The 27,591-nt window shown below is 60.5% G+C and overlaps 2 non-coding genes across 2 annotated transcripts; both read right to left on the bottom strand.

Annotated features, from left to right (window-relative positions):
• Positions 1 to 1,374: 1,374 nt before the first annotated feature.
• TRNAN-GUU (transfer RNA asparagine (anticodon GUU)) lies at positions 1,375 to 1,448 on the bottom strand. Its single transcript has one exon. It is a non-coding gene; the product is annotated as a tRNA-Asn (tRNA).
• A 19,277-nt stretch (positions 1,449 to 20,725) lies between these two features.
• On the bottom strand, positions 20,726 to 20,799 carry TRNAN-GUU (transfer RNA asparagine (anticodon GUU)). Its single transcript has one exon. It is a non-coding gene; the product is annotated as a tRNA-Asn (tRNA).
• Positions 20,800 to 27,591: the final 6,792 nt, after the last annotated feature.

Raw genomic sequence — 27,591 nt, 5'->3', positions numbered from 1 at the left:
TTTCTCGCACATACACACACATATATTACTTTAGAAAATGCCAGGTGTGAGCTAGAGGAGAATCTCCATTAACTGTTAGCACTATAGGGCATATGATACATACATAAAGCATTTACAGTCCATCCAGCAGAGGGCAACAATACACCCCGCACACATGTAGCTCCCCCTCCTTTTCCAAATGCCCCAAGATTTAAACTACTGGAGACTACCCATTAGCTGCTAGTTGTATAGGAACTATGGGTATGTCTACACTACAAAGTTAATTCGAACTAACAGCCGTTAGTTGGAAGTAACTTTCATAGGTGCTACACATACAAACCGCTAGTTTGGACTTAATTCGAACTAGGTAAACTTCATTCTACCAGGAGTAACGCCAAATTCGAATTCAGTAGTTGGAATTAAGGGCTGTGTAGCCACTTAATTCGAAGTAGCTGGAGGCCAGCACTCCCCAGGTTCCCCTGGTGGCTGCTCTGGGCCAAAGCAGGAAAACTCCTCTCCTCTCCCCAGCCCTGGGGCCCTTAAAGGGGTAGACTCTGGCCAGACGGCACTTGCCAGAGCCAGCCCTGCCAGCAGTCTCTGCCCCGAACCAGGGGCTGCAGGATGAGCCAGGCAGCCAGTGCCAGCGAGCCGTCCCCCCGCCCAGTCCCCCAGCACCCAGGGGCCAGCCAGGGGCCGTAGATGGCGCGCACCCTCCTGGTCTAGTGTGGAGGTCATGGGCCTCATTGAGGTTTGGGGGCAGGGCCCCAGCGTCCATGATCTCTGTACTAGGAGGAGGAACGTGGCCGTCTACGGGCGCATAGCGGCCGCCATGGCCCGAAAGGGACACAGGCCACCCAGGAGCAGGCGAATCCTGGTGTTCTGGCTGTGGGGGAAAAAGACAGCCACAAGATGGCGTTTGGAGTCACACGGGCGAGTCGCCTGTCCAAGCGGGACCGAGTCCCTTCCAAAGAGAAACCATGGCAGCCATGCAAGTCCAAGGCTGCACAGGAAACCTCAGGAGCTGCGACTGGGGCTCAGTTCGCGCGGCCACGCTTCCCAGGGGAGGCATGAGACAGGCCCAGAGGTCTGCGCAGCAAACAGGCCCGCAGGAGGGAGGCGGCTAAGAACCCGCGCGGCTCGTGCGTTTCTCCCTCTCAGCTGGCGTAGAGGCGGGAGGGGAACGACACCTGCCCGGCTGGAGCTTTCGCGCTTGGGCTCGGGGCTTAAGCCCTGAGGCTGAAGCCCCGGCGCGGTGGCGGAGAGACGGGCTCCTGTGGCACGGCACGGCCCCTGAACCTTGCCGGCCACAAGGTGACCTCACCGAGGCCGAGAGGGATGGCTTGGAGGTGGCAAAAGGGAGCCCGCTAGCAAGTGCCAGGAGGCCAAGCGTAGCCACGTCCCTGGGTGGGCTCGAACCACCATCCTTTCGGTTAACAGCCAAACGCGCTGACCCATTGCGCCACAGAGACCTCGAAGGGGTTTCCGAAACGCTGCCTAGCAGCCTGCTCCTCTGCCTGGCCGTGCCAGTGCAGCCCAGGTGCTAGAGTGGATTGCGGGCAGTCTAGCCCAAAGGGAGCAGAGTGGCGCAGCGGAAGCGTGCTGGGCCCATAACCCAGAGGTTGATGGATCGAAACCATCCTCTGCTACGTGTGGGCCGGCCTCTTTTGACTCCGCGCCTTCACTCCAGGCTGCAAGTAGCTAAAGGCCAGGCCAGGATGCCGCCTGCGGGGAAGCTCTCGGCAGCCCCCCGCTTCCTGTGTGGGAGGCACGGAGGCCTCCTCTTCTGTCCTCAGGCAACAGGGCTTCCTCCTGCCCTTTTCCCACCCACAAGGGCCGCCGGGACCCGCTCAGGGAGCGCGCCAGGGAGGCTCTCCAGACGCTCGTGGAACAAAGCACTTCTGGACCACGCTACCCAGAGCCTTCATTCAGGCCTAGACAAAACGCCTAGACAAAGAGCTGCCACAGCATCAACACTGGCCTTGCTCTACTACTCCCAGGCACGCCAAACCCCTCACAAAGAGAACTTCTGCCTTCGCCATACTGCTCAACAACAGGACACGCGAGCAATTCCCTCCGACGCGCCGCTTCTCCCGCATCGCCACCACCCACACGCTTTAGGCACACGCCGGCTGACCAAAACCCATCTCATCCCATCAAAAGCTTCTGCCCAGCCCAAGAGGACCAGCTACGTTCCCGGCTCAATTCATCCCTTACAGTCAGAGCCAAAAATCACCAGCTGACGGTCCTTCAGAATCCTCAATGGAAAGGGGGAGAGGGAATTGTGGGAGCACTCGCCACGGTCTCGGTTGAGGCTTGCAGCAGTCATGGAAGAGAGAGCTGGCTTCGGTCAAGTCTCGGGAGTACGGCCACGGCTTGGACGGGTCCTTCAGTCCTTGGCTCAGAGCTTCGGTTGGTAGCCCACATCCTCCCGAGGTAAAAAAGCAGGAGGGCTTTCCTTCCAGGGCCTTTTGCATCTTCTGCCGTGGGAGGCGAATCCTGGTGTTCTGGCTGTGGGGGAAAAAGACAGCCACAAGATGGCGTTTGGAGTCACACGGGCGAGTCGCCTGTCCAAGCGGGACCGAGTCCCTTCCAAAGAGAAACCATGGCAGCCATGCAAGTCCAAGGCTGCACAGGAAACCTCAGGAGCTGCGACTGGGGCTCAGTTCGCGCGGCCACGCTTCCCAGGGGAGGCATGAGACAGGCCCAGAGGTCTGCGCAGCAAACAGGCCCACAGGAGGGAGGCGGCTAAGAACCCGCGCGGCTCGTGCGTTTCTCCCTCTCAGCTGGCGTAGAGGCGGGAGGGGAGCGACACCTGCCCGGCTGGAGCTTTCGCGCTTGGGCTCGGGGCTTAAGCCCCGAGGCCGAGGCCCCGGCGCGGTTGCTGGGAGACGGGCTCCTGTGGCACGGCACGGCCCCTGAACCTTGCCGGCCACAAGGTGACCTCACCGAGGCCGAGAGGGATGGCTTGGAGGTGGCAAAAGGGAGCCCGCTAGCAAGCGCCAGGAGGCCGAGCGTAGCCACGTCCCTGGGTGGGCTCGAACCACCATCCTTTTGGTTAACAGCCGAACGCGCTGACCCATTGCGCCACAGAGACCTCGAAGGGCTTTCCGAAACGCTGCCTAGCAGCCTGCTCCTCTGCCTGGCCGTGCCAGTGCAGCCCAGGTGCTAGAGTGGATTGCGGGCAGTCTAACCCAAAGGGAGCAGAGTGGCGCAGCTGAAGCGTGCTGGGCCCATAACCCAGAGGTCGATGGATCGAAACCATCCTCTGCTACGTGTGGGCCGTCCTCTTTTGACTCCGCGCCTTCACTCCAGGCTGCAAGTAGCTAAAGGCCAGGCCAGGATGCCGCCTGCGGGGAAGCTCTCGGCAGCCCCCCGCTTCCTGTGTGGGAGGCACGGAGGCCTCCTCTTCTGTCCTCAGGCAACAGGGCTTCCTCCTGCCCTTTTCCCACCCACAAGGGCCGCCGGGACCCGCTCAGGGAGCGCGCCAGGGAGGCTCTCCAGACGCTCGTGGAACAAAGCACTTCTGGACCACGCTACCCAGAGCCTTCATTCAGGCCTAGACAAAACGCCTAGACAAAGAGCTGCCACAGCATCAACACTGGCCTTGCTCTACTACTCCCAGGCACGCCAAACCCCTCACAAAGAGAACTTCTGCCTTCGCCATACTGCTCAACAACAGGACACGCGAGCAATTCCCTCCGACGCGCCGCTTCTCCCGCATCGCCACCACCCACGCTCTTTAGGCACACGCCGGCTGACCAAAACCCATCTCATCCCATCAAAAGCTTCTGCCCAGCCCAAGAGGACCAGCTACGTTCCCGGCTCAATTCATCCCTTACAGTCAGAGCCAAAAATCACCAGCTGACGGTCCTTCAGAATCCTCAATGGAAAGGGGGAGAGGGAATTGTGGGAGCACGGGCAGCACTCGCCACGTTCTCGGTTGAGGCTTGCAGCAGTCATGGAAGAGAGAGCTGGCTTCGGTCAAGTCTCGGGAGTACGGCCACGGCTTGGACGGGTCCTTCAGTCCTTGGCTCAGAGCTTCGGTTGGTAGCCCACATCCTCCCGAGGTAAAAAAGCAGGAGGGCTTTCCTTCCAGGGCCTTTTGCATCTTCTGCCGTGGGAGCACCTGAAAGTAAAACAGCTGCGGCAGGCGTACGCCATGGCCACCAGGGGCGGCGCCGCAGCAGGGGCTGCCACCTGCCCCTACTTCCCTGCCCTCGACCGACTCTTGGGGGGCGGGGCGGTCCGTGCCAGCCCGGGAGGCAGCGAGCCGGGACTGGAGGGCCCTGACCTGGGCACACCGGAGGGGCCACCACAAGGAGTTCCAGCACTGGAGTTGGCAGGGTCATCCAGGGAGACCGTACCGGGGAAGTAGTTCCAATTAAGTAGTTCGGGGGAGGAGGCGGGAGGGAGACCAGGGACCGCGCACGTGGGCCATGCCTCCCACGGATCACACAGACACCTGTGCACGTGCAAGCACATGCCATGCCACGCTCCAGCTGCGTGACACCCAGGGGCCGTGGCCCAATAGGCACATGCATGTCTGAAGAGACCTGACATGCTCCTGACCCTGGGGCGGTACCACAACTTCACGAGTTTTGCTTACAACACACCTGTTGATACAACCTAGAATCATATTTGCTTTTTTTGCAACAGCATCACACTGTTGACTCATATTCAACTTGTGGTCCACTGTGACCCCTAGATCCCTTTCCACCATGCTCCTTCCTAGACAGTCGCATCCCATCTTGTATGTATGGAACTGATTGTTCCTTCCTAAGTGGAGCACTTTGCATTTCTCTTTATTAAACCTCATCCTGTTTTCCTCTGACCATTTCACTAACTTGCTAAGGTCATTTTGAATTATGTCCCTCTCCTCCAAAGAAGTTGCAACCCCACCCAGTTTGGTATCATCTGCAAACTTAATAAGCGTACTCTCTATCCCAATATCTACATCATTGATGAAGATATTGAACAGTACGGGTCCCAAAACAGACCCTTGAGGAACTCCACTTGTTATCCCTTTCCAGCAGGATTTAGAACCGTTAACAACAACTCTCTGACTACGGTTATCCAGCCAATTATGCACCCACCTTATCGTGGCCCTATCTAAGTTATATTTGCCTAGTTTATCAATAAGAATATCATGCGAGACCGTATCAAATGCCTTACTAAAGTCTAGGTATATGACATCCACCGCTTCTCCCTTATCCACAAGGCTCGTTATCCTATCAAAGAAAGCTATCAGATTAGTTTGGCATGACTTGTCCTTCACAAACCCATGCTGGCTATTCCCTATCACTTTATTACCTTCCAAGTGTTTGCATATGATTTCCTTAATTACCTGCTCCATTATCTTCCCTGGGACAGACGTTAAACTGACCGGTCTGTAGTTTCCTGGGTTGTTCTTATTCCCCTTTTTATAGATGGGCACAATATTTGCCCTTTTCCAGTCTTCTGGAATCTCCCCTGTCTGCCATGATTATTCAAAAATCATAGCTAAAGGCTCAGATAGCTCCTCTATCAGCTCCTTGAGTATCCTGGGATGCATTTCATCAGGACCTGGTGAACAGTGGGATGGGGAATGTGGGAGTATGGGGAGCTCAGGGCGGGGGATGAGGAGTGTGAGGATGTGGGGGAGCTCAGGGCAGGGGGTGGGGAGTGTGGGAGGATGGGGAGCTCAGGGCAGGGGTATGGTGGAGCTCAGGACAGGGGGCTGGGGAGTGTATGGGTGTGGGGAGCTCAGGGCAGGGAGTCCAGGAGTGAGGGGGGGCGTAGTGCAGGGATTGTGGTGCAGGAGTCAGGGGTAGGTGGGGGGGGGTGTTTGGAGGCTCAGGGCAGGGGACTGGGAGTGCAGCCACTACACTACTTGGCCACCAGATCCCTGGAGTACACTGTGGCTGTGCAGCCCAGCGTGCTGACAGCACCCAAAGCCCCGCCCCCAGCCCGCCAGGCTTAGTGGGGCACCCCAGAGCGGCTTCCTATCGCCCTTGTCTAGCACAACATGGACAGTTGGTTCCCACTACCGTGATCTCCTGGGAGACTGAGACACCATTCTGCCAGGACGGCCCAAGCTGCTGAGGGAAATTGCCCCTCACCATCCCGTCTGTCCAGGTCCCTCTGCCTCTGGGTTTGTTCTTCAAGGGCCAGACGCGTGGGGCTGGGACTGTCCTTGTTCTGTGTTTGCAGAGTGCCCAGCAGAATGGCTACTGCTTCACCCCTGGCCTAGAAATAACCAGAACAGGCAGTTTGGGGAGGGAAGAACCAGGGAAGGGAAGGTTTGGGGCCGGGGGCTAAGAGGCGGGGCTGGGAGGCAGGGCTGGGGTGGAGATGCAGATGGAGGGAGTTGGGGTGGAGGCTGGAAGAAATGGAACTCAAGGAGCTGGAAGGGTTGGTGAAGGATGGAGTAAAGGGAGGGGGGCCAGGCTACAGGACATGGAGGTGCCAGCCACAGGAGGGAGGAAGAGACGTTTGTTTGACAGGACCCCAGGGATTTGGGAGCGAGGAACAGTGGGAGGGGAGTGGGAAACATTTGGGGAGAGGAACCTTTGGGAGACCTGGTGGTGAGGAGGGCGGCAGTCAATGGGAGAGGAGACAAAAAGGAGCAGGTGCTGCCTGGGTCCAAGGAGGTGGGGAGAGATGGGGTCTGGGTGTCACGAGTACCAGAGTTAGCTGCACCTCCGTCCTCCTCCCTACCTGGTATCTCTGCCCCCTCCCTCCCGAACTTTCCTTCTGCATGTCTCTGGGCCTCTCTGTCAGTGCCAGAGGGGATCCCTTCCCCCCCCCCCATGGCTGGATTCTTCCCTTCCCGAGACATGCAGTCACCATCTCAGTGGGGTGGGAGCCCTTTGATGCTTCGCCTGCGTGTTCCCAGCCGAGAAGGGGCGGCTAATCCCGCAGAAGCAGAGCCCTGCACTTTTGAGTACCTGGACCCAGGGTTTTGCTGCTTTATAGCGGGTGGGGTTAAAATAACGGAACGTCTCTTGTCCCACCAATCCCCCAGGACTCACCCCTCTTCTCTGCATTGCGCAGCGTCCGGGGGATACCGCCCCGCGGGGACACTCATGCCCGTGTCCAAGGGGCTGTCCCGTAGCCTATGTCAGTGTGAAAAGCATTAAAGGACCCTGCCCCAGAGGGAGAGCGTCTCTGGGGGCGTTGTCCCGGGATGACTGCAGTGCTTTGTCCACACCAGAGTAGTGAGAGGCGGCCGCAGCCAGGGTTGCCAGATGGTCAATAAAAATACCAGACGTACTTGCCATTGCATCACAACCTAGAGTACATCTTATTTAGAAAACTGAGATATTTTCTCAATTTATCTCCTGGACAGAAAGCTCAAATACTGGACTGTCCGGTTCAAACGGGACACCTGGCAACCCTAGCCGCAGCCCCTGCCCGGAAAAGCTCCCAAGCTAAGCACCTGGGGGATTTAGGAGCACCAAGCAGTGGGCACAAAGCACAGTCACACACTTGTGCTCCCAACTCCCTTAGGGCTTTGAAAATGCTCCCCTTAGACGAGTTAGAATCAGTGTCCCCGTTTCACACACGGGGGCTGAGGCCCACTCAGGGGAGTGGCAGGGCCAAGGGCTCTGCAGCAGACCTGGGACTTGAACCTCAGTCTCCCAGAAGTTCCACAACCAGCCCGCTCTGCTTTGCTAAAGGAGCAGGCAGGACTGTTTGTGCAGGAGGAGGAGCTGGGCTGGCTGGCTGGCTGGGGCAGGCCACAGCAGGGCTCAGCCCTTGGCCTGGCTGAGAGCGAGGAGAGGCCTGCAGGCTGAGGGGCAGTGTGACGGACCGGGCCGTGTCTGGGCACAGCTGAGGGCGTCTGCTCAGGGCGAATTGCTCAAATCCGGGGCTCCTTACAGCCCCCAGACTGGTGACCTCTCCACACAGGCCACAAACCAGTCCCACAGAGCGCTTCAGCTGCCTGCCTGAAGCCTCACGAGCAAAACCCCTCCGGCACCCCAGCAATATCCATGCCCCCGATGGCCCCGGGCCTCATACACCGGTGGGGGTCCTAGCACCCAATCCCACCTACCCCGAACAAGTTCTGTCTGGTCCCAAGAAACCAGCCACAGATCCCTGGTCAATTTACCCTCTGGATCTTACCCACAAATCATGCTGAGCCAATCCTTTAGCATCTAACACCTAAAGGTTTATTATTACAATAAAGAAAAGCATGAGAGTAAGGTTGTTAAAGGAATAGAATGTTACATGCACCGAATGTCCCAGTTCTCGATGCAGCCTCTAGCAGAGATGTTACAGCTGCTGGTTTAAGAGTTCTTGTTGCACATCCTAGGGTCAGGATGGGTTCACAGGTCTCTCGGGCTCTTCGATCCCTGCAATGCTGCCTCTGGGATGAAGTGCTGAGCTGAGAACCAAGATGGCATCGACCACATGGCCTATTTATCCCTCCTTCCTGGCCTCTTCTTGGCTGCAGGAGATCACCTGGTCCTCAGCCTCTCTCTGCTGGCCGCTCTTAGGTGTCCGCCCTCATGCTTTAGGTGTGTCCTTGGCCCATTCAGTGCCATTGTCCCACAGGGCCTCGCTAATTAGCATGTCCACAGGCCGGGCTCTGCCCAATGCTCAACCACATGCAGAGAAATATTCAGGATCCACACAGACTACAGATTCCTAACTACACACACAGACGTTATACAACCACATAAATAGCTTACATAGGACTATCAGATAATAAGCTTCTATTCAGCACCCCACATGGCCCCCTTTTCTACCATTTTCTGGGGCCAACACCCCCACCTATGGGTGCAGCAGTGATCTGGCTGCTCCCCTCAAGATCCAGTAATGTGACAGGCAGTGACTGGAGGAGCTGCCTGGGCATAGACTGTAACCCAGGGGCCCACAGTGCAGCAATCATCAGCAGTGTCTGTGTCTCCCCAGCCCCCATTCAGAGCTGAGTACAGGTACCTCCCCAGCCCCCTCCCCACCCCCGTCTCCTGCTCACAGCAGGTCAATAGGGTTCTCCCATTCTTGGGCCTCTGGTTCCCATGCAGCTGCTCCCAACAGGAGTCCCTTGCAGCCCGGCAGGCTGGGGCAGGCCCCATCTCTCCAGCACCAAGGTGATGACGGATACAGACACCAGGAGGAGCGAGACGAGGGTGCAGCCAATGGCCTAGCGGGCAGGGGATGTGGCCGGCCCTGCAAATGGAAAGGACCTGGTGACAGTCGGGTGCAAAGTGGCAAATGGCTCTGCAGTGCCAGCACTAGGCACAGAGCAGCTGCCGTGTAGAGACCTTGGGTGAGTGCCCAGAGGGCTAGATCTACAGGGGATCATGCTGCAGGGGGCATGTTCCCCCGACAGGAGGCCGAAGTGACAGAGGCTGTTGGGGACTCTCCTCCCTTTGCCCAGGTGGTGTTGGAGGAGCAGGGAAGGACCCAGGTTTGCTCAGGCTGCACCAGGACTTGGTGCAAAGGCCTGACAGGAGCCAGCAACGGACACAGCAGCCCAGACCCTCTCGCCTCTCCCCAGTATGGCTGGCAGCTCACAGGGGCGACCCCGCCCTGGGCACGAGGCCTTGGCACCGGCTGTGGGCTCAGGAGGGGGCGGACATGGGACATAAGCGATGCCGAAGGGAGGGGTGTGGGCATTAGAGGCCACTACCATTGCCCCGCCCCCTTCCCCGCACCTACCCCTGCCCCTGTTCTGAGGCCACGCCCCCACTCATTCCACTCCCCCCTCCCTCTGCTGCTTGGGCTCCCCCACCCTCACTCAGGTTCGCTGGCCTGAGGCTGGGGTTACGGTGCAGGATGGCTGGGGAGTGGGGCGCGGGAGAGGCTGCGGGTTGCAGGCTCTGGGACAGGTTCAGGGCAGCGATGGGAGTTTGGGTGCAGACTCAGAGGCAGTTAACTGTGGGAGGAGGATCCAACAGGAGGCTGGGGTTTGGGGTGGGGGGTGTCTACCCCAGCTGCCTGAGAGGTACTAGACTGACTCTGGTTTCCTTGTGTCTCCCCGGCAGGGCTCTCACTCCCACTTCTCCTCTCAGGGTCCCTGCCGGCTCCCCTGCTCTATCTGAATGCGTCCCTGGCGCCTCCAACCCCCCCCAAGCCTCACGAATGTGGCCCCGACTGAGACATCTCACTCCCCTGGCACTCCAGCCCCAGCACAGATTAACTCTCCTGGGTTCCAGGGAGAGTGGCATTTGCGGGTCCCTCTCAATCTGAGGGGGGGCCAAAAATGAGGGATCCCCGAACCTCAGTCCTCCCTGTCCCTTCCCCTCACCTCAGTGAGGCTTGTGGGTTTTGGAAGAAGGGTTTTTGTATTTTGCTTTTCTCGTGTGTGGTCCCCAACTGGTTTTTCTGGGGGTCAGTGGCCCTGGAGACAAAAAAGGTTCCTCATCCCTGCCTTTAAGAAAGAAAACTTTGAAACCCTTTGTGGTAGACAGAAATTAACATTTGACCTTATTGAAAATGAAGTTTCCTAAAGTTAAAACACCTAATCTGTGTAAACATTCAAATTAAACCAGTCACCCAAGCTCCAGCACTAGCACAATGGCGCCGCGTGATGATGCAATGGACGGTGCGCACCCAGGCTCCTCCCCTCAGCTCTCTTCTGCACCCAACCGCCCCGTCCCAGACCCCAAACTCCTCGGTAGAAATGTGGCCCTTGACCACTTGCCAAAATGCCCCCCCCCCATTAAAAATTATTGACAAAGCCTGATCCAAATGTTTTTTGAAACGTTATTTAATCCGAATTTAAATACATTCTATACAATTGGGAGGGTTGGGGGGAGGGGGACGCAGCTGCTGGCTCCTCAGCTCCTTGTGCTCTCACTGGCTGTCTTCCTGCTGCAAGGGAAGCAGAATCCGTCACATTCATCCCTGGGGACTCAGGGGTACTGGGCCCCCCCAGCATTTCCACCCTCCTCCCCCCTGCGCTGAGACTTGTTCTGCTCTCTGGTCACCCCCCGTCAGGCCCGCAGGGTGAGCTTCTGACCCACCCAGCAGGGACGTGGGGTGGGGGCAGCATGAGGAAAGGGGCGGGGGACTCCCTGAGGGGATGGGAAGGAGACCCTGGCCCTGCCCCGCTCTCCTGCATCTGCTCCGGCTGCTCACCATGTATCCCAGGAGCTGATGGGCCTGCCCATGCAGGGCGTGGGCCAGGACCAGCCCGGCCTGGCTGGGGCGCCTCAGGGGGGAGCGGGCAGCGAGCAGAGCCTTGTCTAAAAAGCAGTTCTCCTGCTCTGGCGTGAAGAGCTGCCCAAAGACCTGAAATCAAGAGCACGGGAGGTTTCAGCTGACGGCCCAGAGCCCGGCCCCAACTCCTGGGGCTAAAACAGCTTCCTCCTTCTGCAAACTCCCTTCCAGACCCTGCACCCAGACGCTCTCCTCACCCTGCACCCTAACCCCTGCCCCAGGTCACACCTTCCTCCTGCCCCCAAGACCCTCCCAGACCTCACCCCCCTCCGCACAACAGAGCAGCCCTAGGCCACTGGCCAACATCTTGGAGCGACCTCCATCAAAAAGTGTTGCCCCCCGTCCCGCCCTGCTTCCCCTCCTACGGGAGATCCGGGGCAAGGTGCGGCGCTGCCCCTAGGAAGCGCCGCCCCTTTGAAACGCCGGGACAGCGTCACAAAGGGGCAGCGCCGCCCTGTCCACGGCTCGAATAGTCGAGGGAAAATGCATCGACCATTCGATCAGCGACTCCCCGCTCCCACCCCGCGTCCTACCCGCACGAGGGCCCCAGCCAGCCCCACCCCCGAGCCCTGCCCTGCCCTGGCAGCGCGTCCTTACCTCTCCCACCCGCACGGTGTTGCTGTGCGCCAGGACCCATCTCTCCTTATAGTAGTGCCTGCACCACAGGTCCTCTGCCTGGTGGATGTTGAGGCCTGCAAGAGACAAACCAGGGTGATTCTGCTGGCAGGTCTGAGCCCTTCCCCTCCCACGGGTCCCTGCAGGCATCCCTGGGCAAATGGAGGGGCACAGGGGGCAGAAGGGGAACACAGAGGGACGCATCCCCCCTTGGGCCAGTCTGGGGGAAAAGGGCTGGGTCCCCTCCCCCCGCCGCCGGCACCCTCAGGGTGTCCCTGGGGCCCAGGTCCCGGCTGGGTTCCTTACCCCTGTGGTGCAGGAGGAGTCGGTACAGGCTGTGCACCCCCTTCCGGGCCAGCCGGCTGACGTCTTCGGATGGGTCCGAAATAAAAAGGCCCAGCTGGGCCACGTGGTGACCCATCCTCGGCCAGTCGGCGGAGTTCTGAGGGGAGAGAAGAGGGGGGGTCCCTCAGCATCCTGGGGCTGCACGTCCCATGCTAACGGCCGCCGAGGCGGTTCTGAGCTCGGGGACGGACAGAGACACCTCCCGGGGCGGGGCGGGGCGGGGCGGGGCCGGCCTTGCGAGGAGACAACCCTGAGCAATGGCCCCGACTGAAGGGTCACTCCGGGGGTGGAACAAGGGGATCCACTGACGGCCACTCCCCAGTCTGGGGCCCAGGTGCCCCCCGGAAAGGCCCAGGGTCGCCCCTCCCCGGGGAAAGGAGAACGCGGCCCATTCCCGGCCCATTCCCAGCTCTGCCTCCCGGGGACGCTCCCAGCCCCGCGCCCTGCAGCCCCAGACCCCCCGGCTCCGAGGTCACTTACCTCAAACCCCGGGAGGGTGGTGGCGACTCCCAGCAGGGCCGTGGTGCTGCCAAGGGCCCTGGCTCGCTCCTGGGGCAGGCGGGACTCCAGCCACGGGCTCAGGTGCTGGGGGGGAAAGAGGCAGGTCAGGACCCGTAGGGAGGCGCCGGTTCTGGGCAGAGCCTGGGGCTCCTCTCAGACTGTGCCCCCCCCCACCCCCAGCCACTGACACAGCTCCTCTCTCGGCCCCCCGAGGAAGCAGGGCCAATGGCCCCGTCCCCCCCACGGGGCTCACCTCCATGATCAGCTGCAGCCTGGCGGTGTCTGGGGACTCGGCGAGGAGGCTTGCCAGTAGGGCCTGGAGGTCGACGGGAAGGGCCCGGATGAACTGCTGCAAGACAAGGGGGAGCCCTGGGTCAGAGGGGGGTTGGGGAATCCAGGCCACCCGCTGGCCCCGGGGTGCAGCCTTGAGCAGGGTCTGAGCCGCCTCGCAGAGCAGGGAGGAGCCCAGGCTGGGCATGGAAGGGACGGGCCCCCAGGGAGAGCAACGGGAAACCTGGAGGGAAGGATCCAAACCTGCAGCTTCTTCTCTCCCTCTGCCCCCACCCCCACTCCTCTCTGGAGCTCCAGCCCAGCCCGGGAGCAGGGCCCGGAGGGACGTACCTGTGTGTGGATGGGCTCCTGCTGCCAGTCCCCAGACACAGTCTGTGCCACGGCCGCCCTCAGCAGGGGGCTCAGGAGCTGGGCCTGTAGGGGAGGCTGCAAGGTGCTGGCAGGAGAGAGGGGCAGAGACTGTTCATTCAGCAGCAGGGCTGTGTCCAGACTCAGGGGGTTTTTCGGGAAAAGTAGCCTTTTTCCGAAAAAACATCACCTGCGTCTAGACTGCAGTCGCGTTCTTTCGAAATTAAATCGAAAGAACGCGGCTTTTCTTTCCACGGCGGTAAACCTCATTTCACGAGGAAGAACGCCTTCTTTGGAAAGTGCTTCTTTCGAACGAAGGCGTTCTTGAATGGAACTAGGGCTTCTTCGAAAGAGAGCATCCAGACTCACTGGGTGCTCTCTTTCGAAAGAGGCTTGCAGTCTAGACATAGCCCAGGAGACAGAGACTTTCCCACTCCCTGGTCAGGGGATCTGCTCTGGGGGGGAGTCGGCGGGGGGGGGGGTCGGTACCTGAGGCTGCAGGCGGCGTTGAGGCAGTCGGCCAAGACCAGTGGGGTGGGGGAGTCCTCCATGATCTCCTGTGAGACCCAAGGAGACAAAGGGGCGTGTGAGGCTGGGGCCCCCAAGAGACGCTCACACGGCCAGCGCCCCCACCCAGCACGATCCAACCCCACTGCCTCCCGCTGGCCTGTAGCCCCCCTGCCCGGCACAGGGCCCCTCCCAGCACCCCCCTCCCAAACCGGGACCAGCTCAATCCTTGTCCCCAGGCCGTCTCCTGCCCCTCACTGCCCTGGTGACCAGCCTCTGAACCTCCTCATCCCTGCTCCCCAGGCGCATCCTCAGCAGCCCGCTCTGCTAACCTTCCAGCTCCCCTCCCCCATGGCCCGGGGAGACCCCTCCCTGTTCCGAATCCCCCTCCCTGTCCAGCACCCCAGACCTGCCCCATTTCTGTGTCCCTCCCTCCTCCAGCATCCCCACCCACCCTCCCCATGTCCACCTCCCCCTCCCCCTCCAGCACTCCTGGCCCCACCCATCCCATTTCCAGCACCCCCACCCGCCGCCATGGCCCAGGCAGACCCCTGTCCACCCCACATATCCCCTCCCCTCCTCCCGGCCGCCGCGACTCGCTCACCACGATCCTGGCCATCATGGTGTCCTTGCAGCAGCGCGGCGCCAGGGTGTCCTCGCCCCTTTGGAGGGCGGCGAGGCAGGCGGGGGGGACGGCCAGGAGGAACCGCTGCAGGGCGGCTGGGCTCTGCACCCCAGAGAGAGTCTGTGAGCCTGGGGCCTGCCTGCCCCCCACGGACAGCTGCAGGGCTCAGGCCTCCCAGGAGTGGAGGTGGGAGCTGCCGGTTGTCCAAGCACCCACACTCCCCCCCCAACTGCTTCCTCAGGCTTGTGGGGGCCCAGCTGGTGCATGACAAGAGACCTCAGCTTGGGGGGCCCAGGTCATGCAGGAGAAGGGGCCCCAGGGGGATCCCCAGGGACAAGCCCCTCCCGGAGGGGGGGACGTGCTGGGAAGGGGCCGGACAATCTCGGGTCCCCCCCGTGTGGAGAAGGTTCCTACCGTGTCCCGGGTGTGGAGCTGCTCTTCAATATCATAGATGGCCCCTTCCTCCACCCGGGAGTCCATCCGCTCCTGGCAGAGCTCCGCCGAGGCGCAGGGGGGCTCTGTGCGGGAGGGAAGGGACCAGGGTGACTCCAGCGGCCAGCAGGGGTCACGCGCCCCCATGTCAGGGACCCAGGGCAGGTTGGGCCCCACACGCCCCTCGCAGGGACCCATCCCCCTTCCACCCTCACATCTGCCAACGCCCTCAGCAGAGCCCCCGCCAGGAACAAGAGAGCCAAGCAGCAGCTCCCGCCCCCATCCATTGCCCTGGCTGCGGGGCAGACACTGGGGCTGCCCCCCCGTGTACTGGGTGAGCCCCTGGGCCCAGCATGTTCACGGCCCCTCACCTGGGTCTGAGCGGCTGCAGGAGGTGGCCCGGCTGCAGCTGGAGGCCCAGGCGCTGCTGCTCACTGAGCTGGACCCACAGCTGCAGGGGCTGGTGCGGAGAGGCTGGGGGCTCCCGGAGACTGGCAGGTCCCCGGGGGCCGGGCAGGGCGATGCCCCCTGGTGGTAATGGGGGCTGGGCTCCTGGGGCAGGTGTTTCTCTCCACAGAGGAGGCCCCAGAGCCACCCTACCCGGCTGCCCCGCTGGGCTGGGTCCCGCCTTCCCAGCCGCCTCTGGAGCCAGGTCCGGAGGGGCCTGGCCGGTGGGCGAGTCGCCCCGAGCTGGTGGGATTCAGCTTCCCCGCCCGCGGGGACGGAGGAGCTGCTTCCCACCGGCCCTGGGGCCATCTTCAGGGCTTTCCGGAACCACAGCCTGATGTGTTTGGCCATGCTGCAAATGAGGGGAGCAAAGGGGAGCTTGGGGCGCAGCCTGCAGAGCGAAATCCAGGGGTTCCAGCTCCCCAGAGCGACTGCCCCCAGCCCCCAAATGGCCCCTTGCTTATCGGCTCGGTCTTGCACAGGCACTGCAAGGACCTGAGTCTCCTGCCCATCAACAGCCCCTGCTCGGCCAATCAGGGGAGAGTCTAAGGTGTGGGGGGGGGGTGGAGCATTCTCCCCAAAGACACCGGCATAGACCTGGTCCAGCCCCACCTCCCCAGTCCCCACAATGGGGGCTGCATCCCCCGCCCCACGGCTCCTGCAAACCACCCCCCCTCCTTCAGCTAGTCTGTTGGGTCACAAGCTGGGGGGGCAGCAGGGGAAGGTCACAGAAGAGGCAAGAACAGAGCAGAAATGTGGGCGGGATGGAGGAAAAGGGAAACCAACCAGGAGAAAGCCCCAGTGGCGCTAAGGACACAGCCCAGGTGAGGAATCACCTTCTGGCCCTTGACCGAGGGCTGGGCCTGCCTGGAACCCAGCCGGCCCCGGGCGGGATCCAAACCCCTGGGGGCTCTTACCTTCTGCAAAACGCTGTCCGGATGTGGAACTCACAGAGGACAAAGCAACTGTGAGCAGGAGACGCACCAGAGCTAAAGCAACCGGGGGTCTCCAAAGTCCCCTGGGCCCGCCCCCCCCTTTTCTCAGCCTGAGATGTGGGTTCCTCTGTGAGGTCACCACCTCCCCACCTGCCCTTTGCCTGATCTGCTGAGGGCTGCCCAAAGCCCCTGTGAGGTCACTGCCCCCCCCACCTCACCCTGCCAGGCAAATGTCCTGCCTCTGGCCACCCCTCTGGGAAGTTGGAGCCATTCCTAGGGGTCCCCCCCACTCCCTGACTGGGCATCCTGCAGCCAGCAGCTCCAGTAGCCCCATAGGCTGCTCCCTGCCCTACACTGCAGGCTTCTTGCACAAGAACTGTTTCACACCGGAGTTCTTGCGCAAAAGGTCTCGTGCAAGAGCACCTCCACCCTGCCATGTGCTTTTGCACAAGAGTGTCCATGGCATTGTGAACGCTTTCTCGTGCAAGAAAGCTCTGATGACCATTTTAGCCATAAAAGTGTCTTGCTCAAGAAGCCCCTGGTGCCCGTCCACGCTGCCTTCTTGCACAACAGCTCTTGCACAAAAGGGGCTTATTCCTCGTGGGGAGAGGAATAACTCCTGTGCAAGAAGCCCTCTTTTCTGATGCTTTACTGCAAATTTACTTGCACAAGAATTCACGTGCAGTGTAGACGCGCCACAAGTTTTTGCACAAGAACAGTTGTTCTTGAGCAAAATGCCTGCAGTGCAGACGTGGCCTTGGTGTCACCCAGCACTGGACTTCCTGGCCAGGAGCAAGAGTTAGAGCCTCCCACTCGCCCCGCTGCCTCTCACGGGCTCCCGTCCGGCCCCAGCCCTGGGCTTTGCCCTAGCGCATCCCAGCAAGGCCTCTGGCCTGCACTAGACCCATTGACATGTGGAGACTCCACCACTGCCCTGGGGCGCTTTTGTCTATGGGACTCGGACTCACAGCTGAGCATGGAGCCTGATTTCTCCCAGGACTTGGGCTCTTTCCTGGCCAGGCCCTGGAACTGGTTCCACCTTTGTCTGCCAGGGACCGATACTGTCTCTCCAGGGAGGCCCTGCAGTGCAGGCACCTTCCTTTCCCCCCTCGGGAGCAGTCATTGTTCTGCACCCCACAAAGCAGTGGGGGGCTCCTGGCTGCCCCAGCTCCAATCTCTGAGCTTCTCTCTCAACGGGGGCCAGGCCTGGAGGCTCTAGTCCCCCTGGGTATGTATTTCTACACTACCCCGCTAGTTTGAACTAGGGGGGTAATGTATGCATACCGAACTTGCTAATGAAGCCCGGGATTTGAATTTCCCGGGCTTCATTAGCATAAAGCCGGCGCCGCCATTTTTAAAAGCCGGCTAGAGCGAACCCCGTGCCGCGCGGCTACACGCGGCACGGGCTAGATAGTTCGAACTACGTAGCCATTCCGAACTATCTGTACTCCTCGTTCCACGGCACGGGGTTCGCACTAGCCGGCTTTTAAAAATGGCAGCGCCGTCTTTATGCTAATGAAGCCCGGGAAATTCAAATCCCGGGCTTCATTAGCAAGTTCGGTATGCATACATTACCCCCCTAGTTCAAACTAGCGGGGTAGTGTAGACATACCCCCTGAGACTCACTGGTGCTGGCTCACCCCCTGTCCTGCTCGTGGCTCCGTTGTCCTCCTCCCCGCAGCCCCCCCCGAGCTCTAAATGCTGCTCACATCAGTTCCCCTTCCCCGTGGCCAGGCCCTGCAGGGCTCTGGGGGCTGGTTTGCTGCCCTCAGCCCTGCAGTAGCCTGCTCCCCAGTTTGCAGCCCCTCCCATCATGCGTGGGGTCTCCTGGTACCGGAGGGAGGACGGGGGCAGACCAGGAAGGTTAATTTGATGTTGCAGCGGCAGGAAGAGGAGGGGTGGCTCAGAGGAGCTGTCAGTACATTATCCCAATACGCCATCCCAGTGCAGGCGTCGCACTCAGCTCTACCTGCAGAGGAGTCTCTATCTGCGCTGAGCAGAAAGGGGGTCTAGGACACACACACAAGTAGCCCCAGAACCACGCAGGAGCAGAGTCGTTCTGCGAAAGGGAGAGGTTTATTGGGTCTGCGAGGGCGGCCGTAGGGGGGTGTCGTGTGTGTGCCACTCATCTCCGTCTGGGCAGCGGCACCGGTCGGGCTCACAACTGGGCACAGGACCCGACCACGGCACCATCGATCTCCAGTGTATCGATCTGCTGGAAGCCGCGGCAGAGCTGAATTGCAGAACGGCTGCCCATTGGCAAAGACCTTGAAATGCTGGTTCCTGCAGCCGATGGAGAGGAACCCACTCCTCCTGGGGGGAGGAGCAGCCAAGAGAGGGACCCACTCAGACCGGTCTGGCAGCGTGACGTAGTGGAACCAGCGCTGCCTAGGTAGGGTTTTACCTCCCCCCAGTCTGCTTCTGAGACCGAGTTTCCCCCTCTGCCCCATGGGCTAACAACAAGGCACTTTACAAACATTCTCTGTGTCATCGGCATTGTATGAAGGGGGAAACTGAGGCATGGAGCGGCATCTGATTTATATAGCTCAAGCCAGTCCCCACCCCTCTCGGTCTGCAGGAAAAGAAGCCAAGTGCTCTTGTTCCCACCAGTCCTCCATTCCCCTGCTTCCACCTGATGTCAAATACACAAAGCTCACTACTTCTTCTTTCCTGCACTTAAGCCAAGCAGATCAGGATGGGGAGGAGACATGAGGGAGCCCCCAGGCTCTTGCTCTTTCTCGCACATACACACACATATATTACTTTAGAAAATGCCAGGTGTGAGCTAGAGGAGAATCTCCATTAACTGTTAGCACTATAGGGCATATGATACATACATAAAGCATTTACAGTCCATCCAGCAGAGGGCAACAATACACCCCGCACACATGTAGCTCCCCCTCCTTTTCCAAATGCCCCAAGATTTAAACTACTGGAGACTACCCATTAGCTGCTAGTTGTATAGGAACTATGGGTATGTCTACACTACAAAGTTAATTCGAACTAACAGCCGTTAGTTGGAAGTAACTTTCATAGGTGCTACACATACAAACCGCTAGTTTGGACTTAATTCGAACTATGTAAACCTCATTCTACCAGGAGTAACGCCAAATTCGAATTCAGTAGTTGGAATTAAGGGCTGTGTAGCCACTTAATTCGAAGTAGCTGGAGCCCAGCCCTCCCCAGGTTCCCCTGGTGGCTGCTCTGGGCCAAACCAGGAAAACTCCTCTCCTCTCCCCAGCCCTGGGGCCCTTAAAGGGGTAGACTCTGGCCAGACGGCACTTGCCAGAGCCAGCCCTGCCAGCAGTCTCTGCCCCGAACCAGCGGCTGCAGGATGAGCCAGGCAGCCAGTGCCAGCGAGCCGTCCCCCCGCCCAGTCCCCCAGCACCCAGGGGCCAGCCAGGGGCCGTAGATGGCGCGCACCCTCCTGGTCTAGTGTGGAGGTCATGGACCTCATTGAGGTTTGGGGGCAGGCCCCCAGCGTCCATGATCTCTGTACTAGGAGGAGGAACGTGGCCGTCTACGGGCGCATAGCGGCCGCCATGGCCCGAAAGGGACACAGGCCACCCAGGAGCAGGCGAATCCTGGTGTTCTGGCTGTGGAAAAAGACAGCCACAAGATGGCGTTTGGAGTCACACGGGCGAGTCGCCTGTCCAAGCGGGACCGAGTCCCTTCCAAAGAGAAACCATGGCAGCCATGCAAGTCCAAGGCTGCACAGGAAACCTCAGGAGCTGCGGCTGGGGCTCAGTTCGCGCGGCCACGCTTCCCAGGGGAGGCATGAGACATGCCCAGAGGTCTGCGCAGCAAACAGGCCCGCAGGAGGGAGGCGGCTAAGAACCCGCGCGGCTCGTGCGTTTCTCCCTCTCAGCTGGCGTAGAGGCGGGAGGGGAACGTGTGACGGCGCGTTGGGGGTTCCCCGTCTCCTGCACCCCGAAATGGCACAAACAGACTGCACCAGCCAGTGGAATTGAGGGTGGTTTATTGCTCCTCCAGCACAGCGCAGCACAGATGTAATCTGGTCACAGGAACTGGGCTAGGATGCCTCAGGCCCCCTTGAGATGGGGGAGACTGGGCCCCTAAACTCCAGCCCCTTCTCCTAGGCTCTCCTCCATGCCCTCTGACAGCCAGCAACCAACTCCCTAACTTCCAGCCCTGCCCCCCAGCCAAGGCAGCATTCCACCTTCCTTTGTTCCTCTCCATGGGGGGTGTCTGGCCACTGGTTTGCATAGTGACTCATCCTGTTTTGCTGGGTCGTGGTACCCACGGCAGCCAGTGGGGGTTCCCCCAGAGCCAGCAGCATAGAAACCAGCCAGGTACCCCCACTACGTCACAGAACGACACCTGCCCGGCTGGAGCTTTCGCGCTTGGGCTCGGGGCTTAAGCCCTGAGGCCGAGACCCCGGCGCGGTTGCTGGGAGACGGGCTCCTGTGGCACCGCACGGCCCCTGAACCTTGCCGGCCACAAGGTGACCTCACCGAGGCCGAGAGGGATGGCTTGGAGGTGGCAAAAGGGAGCCCGCTAGCAAGCGCCAGGAGGCCGAGCGTAGCCACGTCCCTGGGTGGGCTCGAACCACCATCCTTTCGGTTAACAGCCGAACGCGCTGACCCATTGCGCCACAGAGACCTTGAAGGGCTTTCCGAAACGCTGCCTAGCAGCCTGCTCCTCTGCCTGGCCGTGCCAGTGCAGCCCAGGTGCTAGAGTGGATTGCGAGCAATCTAGCCCAAAGGGAGCAGAGTGGTGCAGCGGAAGCGTGCTGGGCCCATAACCCAGAGGTCGATGGATCGAAACCATCCTCTGCTACGTGTGGGCCGGCCTCTTTTGACTCCGCGCCTTCACTCCAGGCTGCAAGTAGCTAAAGGCCAGGCCAGGATGCCGCCTGCGGGGAAGCTCTCGGCAGCCCCCCGCTTCCTGTGTGGGAGGCACGGAGGCCTCCTCTTCTGTCCTCAGGCAACAGGACTTCCTCCTGCCCTTTTCCCACCCACAAGGGCCGCCGGGACCCGCTCAGGGAGCGCGCCAGGGAGGCTCTCCAGACGCTCGTGGAACAAAGCACTTCTGGACCTGAAATGGAACTCAAGGAGCTGGAAGGGTTGGTGAAGGATGGAGTAAAGGGAGGGGGGCCAGGCTACAGGACATGGAGGTGCCAGCCACAGGAGGGAGGAAGAGACGTTTGTTTGACAGGACCCCAGGGATTTGGGAGCGAGGAACAGTGGGAGGGGAGTGGGAAACATTTGGGGAGAGGAACCTTTGGGAGACCTGGTGGTGAGGAGGGCGGCAGTCAATGGGAGAGGAGACAAAAAGGAGCAGGTGCTGCCTGGGTCCAAGGAGGTGGGGAGAGATGGGGTCTGGGTGTCACGAGTACCAGAGTTAGCTGCACCTCCGTCCTCCTCCCTACCTGGTATCTCTGCCCCCTCCCTCCCGAACTTTCCTTCTGCATGTCTCTGGGCCTCTCTGTCAGTGCCAGAGGGGATCCCCCCCCCCCATGGCTGGATTCTTCCCTTCCCGAGACATGCAGTCACCATCTCAGTGGGGTGGGAGCCCTTTGATGCTTCGCCTGCGTGTTCCCAGCCGAGAAGGGGCGGCTAATCCCGCAGAAGCAGAGCCCTGCACTTTTGAGTACCTGGACCCAGGGTTTTGCTGCTTTATAGCGGGTGGGGTTAAAATAACGGAACGTCTCTTGTCCCACCAATCCCCCAGGACTCACCCCTCTTCTCTGCATTGCGCAGCGTCCGGGGGATACCGCCCCGCGGGGACACTCATGCCCGTGTCCAAGGGGCTGTCCCGTAGCCTATGTCAGTGTGAAAAGCATTAAAGGACCCTGCCCCAGAGGGAGAGCGTCTCTGGGGGCGTTGTCCCGGGATGACTGCAGTGCTTTGTCCACACCAGAGTAGTGAGAGGCAGCCGCAGCCAGGGTTGCCAGATGGTCAATAAAAATACCAGACATACTTGCCATTGCATCACAACCTAGAGTACATCTTATTTAGAAAACTGAGATATTTTCTCAATTTATCTCCTGGACAGAAAGCTCAAATACTGGACTGTCCGGTTCAAACGGGACACCTGGCAACCCTAGCCGCAGCCCCTGCCCGGAAAAGCTCCCAAGCTAAGCACCTGGGGGGTTTAGGAGCACCAAGCAGTGGGCACAAAGCACAGTCACACACTTGTGCTCCCAACTCCCTTAGGGCTTTGAAAATGCTCCCCTTAGATGAGTTAGAATCAGTGTCCCCGTTTCACAGACGGGAGCTGAGGCCCACTCAGGGGAGTGGCAGGGCCAAGGGCTCTGCAGCAGACCTGGGACTTGAACCTCAGTCTCCCAGAAGTTCCACAACCAGCCCGCTCTGCTTTGCTAAAGGAGCAGGCGGGACTGTTTGTGCAGGAGGAGGAGCTGGGCTGGCTGGCTGGGTGGGGCAGGCCACAGCAGGGCTCAGCCCTTGGCCTGGCTGGGAGCGAGGAGAGGCCTGCAGGCTGAGGGGCAGTGTGACGGACCGGGCCGTGTCTGGGCACAGCTGAGGGCGTCTGCTCAGGGCGAATTGCTAAACTTCGGGGCTCCTTACAGCCCCCAGACTGGTGACCTCTCCACACAGGCCACAAACCAGTCCCACGGAGCGCTTCAGCTGCCTGCCTGAAGCCTCACGAGCAAAACCCCTCCGGCACCCCAGCAATATCCATGCCCCCGATGGCCCCGGGCCTCATACACCGGTGGGGGTCCTAGCACCCAATCCCACCTACCCCGAACAAGTTCTGTCTGGTCCCAAGAAACCAGCCACAGATCCCTGGTCAATTTACCCTCTGGATCTTACCCACAAATCATGCTGAGCCAATCCTTTAGCATCTAACACCTAAAGGTTTATTATTACAATAAAGAAAAGCATGAGAGTAAGGTTGTTAAAGGAATAGTATGTTACATGCACCGAATCTCCCAGTTCTCGATGCAGCCTCTAGCAGAGATGTTACAGCTGCTGGTTTAAGAGTTCTTGTTGCACATCCTAGGGTCAGGATGGGTTCACAGGTCTTCCAGGCTCTTCGATCCCTGCAATGCTGCCTCTGGGATGAAGTGCTGAGCTGAGAACCAAGATGGCATCGACCACATGGCCTATTTATCCCTCCTTCCTGGCCTCTTCTTGGCTGCAGGAGATCACCTGGTCCTCAGCCTCTCTCTGCTGGCCGCTCTTAGGTGTCCGCCCTCATGCTTTAGGTGTGTCCTTGGCCCATTCAGTGCCATTGTCCCACAGGGCCTCGCTAATTAGCATGTCCACAGGCCGGGCTCTACCCAATGCTCAACCACATGCAGAGAAATATTCAGGATCCACACAGACTACAGATTCCTAACTACACACACAGACGTTATACAACCACATAAATAGCTTACATAGGACTATCAGATAATAAGCTTCTATTCAGCACCCCACATGGCCCCCTTTTCTACCATTTTCTGGGGCCAACACCCCCACCTATGGGTGCAGCAGTGATCTGGCTGCTCCCCTCAAGATCCAGTAATGTGACAGGCAGTGACTGGAGGAGCTGCCTGGGCATAGACTGTAACCCAGGGGCCCACAGTGCAGCAATCATCAGCAGTGTCTGTGTCTCCCCAGCCCCCATTCAGAGCTGAGTACAGGTACCTCCCCAGCCCCCTCCCCACCCCCGTCTCCTGCTCACAGCAGGTCAATAGGGTTCTCCCGTTCTTGGGCCTCTGGTTCCCATGCAGCTGCTCCCAACAGGAGTCCCTTGCAGCCCGGCAGGCTGGGGCAGGCCCCATCTCTCCAGCACCAAGGTGATGACGGATACAGACACCAGGAGGAGCGAGACGAGGGTGCAGCCAATGGCCTAGCGGGCAGGAGATGTGGCCGGCCCTGCAAATGGAAAGGACCTGGTGACAGTCGGGTGCAAAGTGGCAAATGGCTCTGCAGTGCCAGCACTAGGCACAGAGCAGCTGCCGTGTAGAGACCTTGGGTGAGTGCCCAGAGGGCTAGATCTACAGGGGATCATGCTGCAGGGGGCATGTTCCCCCGACAGGAGGCCGAAGTGACAGAGGCTGTTGGGGACTCTCCTCCCTTTGCCCAGGTGGTGTTGGAGGAGCAGGGAAGGACCCAGGTTTGCTCAGGCTGCACCAGGACTTGGTGCAAAGGCCTGACAGGAGCCAGCAACGGACACAGCAGCCCAGACCCTCTCGCCTCTCCCCAGTATGGCTGGCAGCTCACAGGGGCGACCCCGCCCTGGGCACGAGGCCTTGGCACCGGCTGTGGGCTCAGGAGGGGGCGGACATGGGACATAAGCGATGCCGAAGGGAGGGGTGTGGGCATTAGAGGCCACTACCATTGCCCCGCTGCCTTCCCCGCACCTACCCCTGCCCCTGTTCTGAGGCCACGCCCCCACTCATTCCACTCCCCCCTCCCTCTGCTGCTTGGGCTCCCCCACCCTCACTCAGGTTCGCTGGCCTGAGGCTGGGGTTACGGTGCAGGATGGCTGGGGAGTGGGGCGCGGGAGAGGCTGCGGGTTGCAGGCTCTGGGACAGGTTCAGGGCAGCGATGGGAGTTTGGGTGCAGACTCAGAGGCAGTTAACTGTGGGAGGAGGATCCAACAGGAGGCTGGGGTTTGGGGTGGGGGGTGTCTACCCCAGCTGCCTGAGAGATACTAGACTGACTCTGGTTTCCTTGTGTCTCCCCGGCTGGGCTCTCACTCCCACTTCTCCTCTCAGGGTCCCTGCCGGCTCCCCTGCTCTATCTGAATGCGTCCCTGGCGCCTCCAACCCCCCCCAAGCCTCACGAATGTGGCCCCGACTGAGACATCTCACTCCCCTGGCACTCCAGCCCCAGCACAGATTAACTCTCCTGGGTTCCAGGGAGAGTGGCATTTGCGGGTCCCTCTCAATCTGAGGGGGGGCCAAAAATGAGGGATCCCCGAACCTCAGTCCTCCCTGTCCCTTCCCCTCACCTCAGTGAGGCTTGTGGGTTTTGGAAGAAGGGTTTTTGTATTTTGCTTTTCTCGTGTGTGGTCCCCAACTGGTTTTTCTGGGGGTCAGTGGCCCTGGAGACAAAAAAGGTTCCTCATCCCTGCCTTTAAGAAAGAAAACTTTGAAACCCTTTGTGGTAGACAGAAATTAACATTTGACCTTATTGAAAATGAAGTTTCCTAAAGTTAAAACACCTAATCTGTGTAAACATTCAAATTAAACCAGTCACCCAAGCTCCAGCACTAGCACAATGGCGCCGCGTGATGATGCAATGGACGGTGCGCACCCAGGCTCCTCCCCTCAGCTCTCTTCTGCACCCAACCGCCCCGTCCCAGACCCCAAACTCCTCGGTAGAAATGTGGCCCTTGACCACTTGCCAAAATGCCCCCCCCCCCATTAAAAATTATTGACAAAGCCTGATCCAAATGTTTTTTGAAATGTTATTTAATCCGAATTTAAATACATTCTATACAATTGGGAGGGCTGGGGGGAGGGGGACGCAGCTGCTGGCTCCTCAGCTCCTTGTGCTCTCACTGGCTGTCTTCCTGCTGCAAGGGAAGCAGAATCCGTCACATTCATCCCTGGGGACTCAGGGGTACTGGGCCCCCCCAGCATTTCCCCCCTCCTCCCCCCTGCGCTGAGACTTGTTCTGCTCTCTGGTCACCCCCCGTCAGGCCTGCAGGGTGAGCTTCTGACCCACCCAGCAGGGACGTGGGGTGGGGGCAGCATGAGGAAAGGGGCGGGGGACTCCCTGAGGGGATGGGAAGGAGACCCTGGCCCTGCCCCACTCTCCTGCATCTGCTCCGGCTGCTCACCATGTATCCCAGGAGCTGATGGGCCTGCCCATGCAGGGCGTGGGCCAGGACCAGCCCGGCCTGGCTGGGGCGCCTCAGGGGGGAGCGGGCAGCGAGCAGAGCCTTGTCTAAAAAGCAGTTCTCCTGCTCTGGCGTGAAGAGCTGCCCAAAGACCTGAAATCAAGAGCACGGGAGGTTTCAGCTGACGGCCCAGAGCCCGGCCCCAACTCCTGGGGCTAAAACAGCTTCCTCCTTCTGCAAACTCCCTTCCAGACCCTGCACCCAGACGCTCTCCTCACCCTGCACCCCAACCCCTGCCCCAGGTCACACCTTCCTCCTGCCCCCAAGACCCTCCCAGACCTCACCCCCCTCCGCACAACAGAGCAGCCCTAGGCCACTGGCCAACATCTTGGAGCGACCTCCATCAAAAAGTGTTGCCCCCCCCCGCCCTGCTTCCCCTCCTACGGGAGATCCGGGGCAAGGTGCGGCGCTGCCCCTAGGAAGCGCCGCCCCTTTGAAACGCCGGGACAGCGTCACAAAGGGGCAGCGCCGCCCTGTCCACGGCTCGAATAGTCGAGGGAAAATGCATCGACCATTCGATCAGCGACTCCCCGCTCCCACCCCGCGTCCTACCCGCACGAGGGCCCCAGCCAGCCCCACCCCCGAGCCCTGCCCTGCCCTGGCAGCGCGTCCTTACCTCTCCCACCCGCACGGTGTTGCTGTGCGCCAGGACCCATCTCTCCTTATAGTAGTGCCTGCACCACAGGTCCTCTGCCTGGTGGATGTTGAGGCCTGCAAGAGACAAACCAGGGTGATTCTGCTGGCAGGTCTGAGCCCTTCCCCTCCCACGGGTCCCTGCAGGCATCCCTGGGCAAATGGAGGGGCACAGGGGGCAGAAGGGGAACACAGAGGGACGCATCCCCCCTTGGGCCAGTCTGGGGGAAAAGGGCTGGGTCCCCTCCCCCCGCCGCCGGCACCCTCAGGGTGTCCCTGGGGCCCAGGTCCCGGCTGGGTTCCTTACCCCTGTGGTGCAGGAGGAGTCGGTACAGGCTGTGCACCCCCTTCCGGGCCAGCCGGCTGACGTCTTCGGATGGGTCCGAAATAAAAAGGCCCAGCTGGGCCACGTGGTGACCCATCCTCGGCCAGTCGGCGGAGTTCTGAGGGGAGAGAAGAGGGGGGGTCCCTCAGCATCCTGGGGCTGCACGTCCCATGCTAACGGCCGCCGAGGCGGTTCTGAGCTCGGGGACGGACAGAGACACCTCCCGGGGCGGGGCGGGGCGGGGCGGGGCCGGCCTTGCGAGGAGACAACCCTGAGCAATGGCCCCGACTGAAGGGTCACTCCGGGGGTGGAACAAGGGGATCCACTGACGGCCACTCCCCAGTCTGGGGCCCAGGTGCCCCCCGGAAAGGCCCAGGGTCGCCCCTCCCCGGGGAAAGGAGAACGCGGCCCATTCCCGGCCCATTCCCAGCTCTGCCTCCCGGGGACGCTCCCAGCCCCGCGCCCTGCAGCCCCAGACCCCCCGGCTCCGAGGTCACTTACCTCAAACCCCGGGAGGGTGGTGGCGACTCCCAGCAGGGCCGTGGTGCTGCCAAGGGCCCTGGCTCGCTCCTGGGGCAGGCGGGACTCCAGCCACGGGCTCAGGTGCTGGGGGGGAAAGAGGCAGGTCAGGACCC

This window comes from Pelodiscus sinensis, chromosome 25 (genome assembly GCF_049634645.1).
Source record: "Pelodiscus sinensis isolate JC-2024 chromosome 25, ASM4963464v1, whole genome shotgun sequence".
In the NCBI taxonomy this organism is placed as follows: Eukaryota; Metazoa; Chordata; order Testudines; family Trionychidae; genus Pelodiscus; species Pelodiscus sinensis.
Note: the sequence above shows the minus strand (reverse complement) of the source record. Positions and strands in the feature narration are given on the sequence as shown.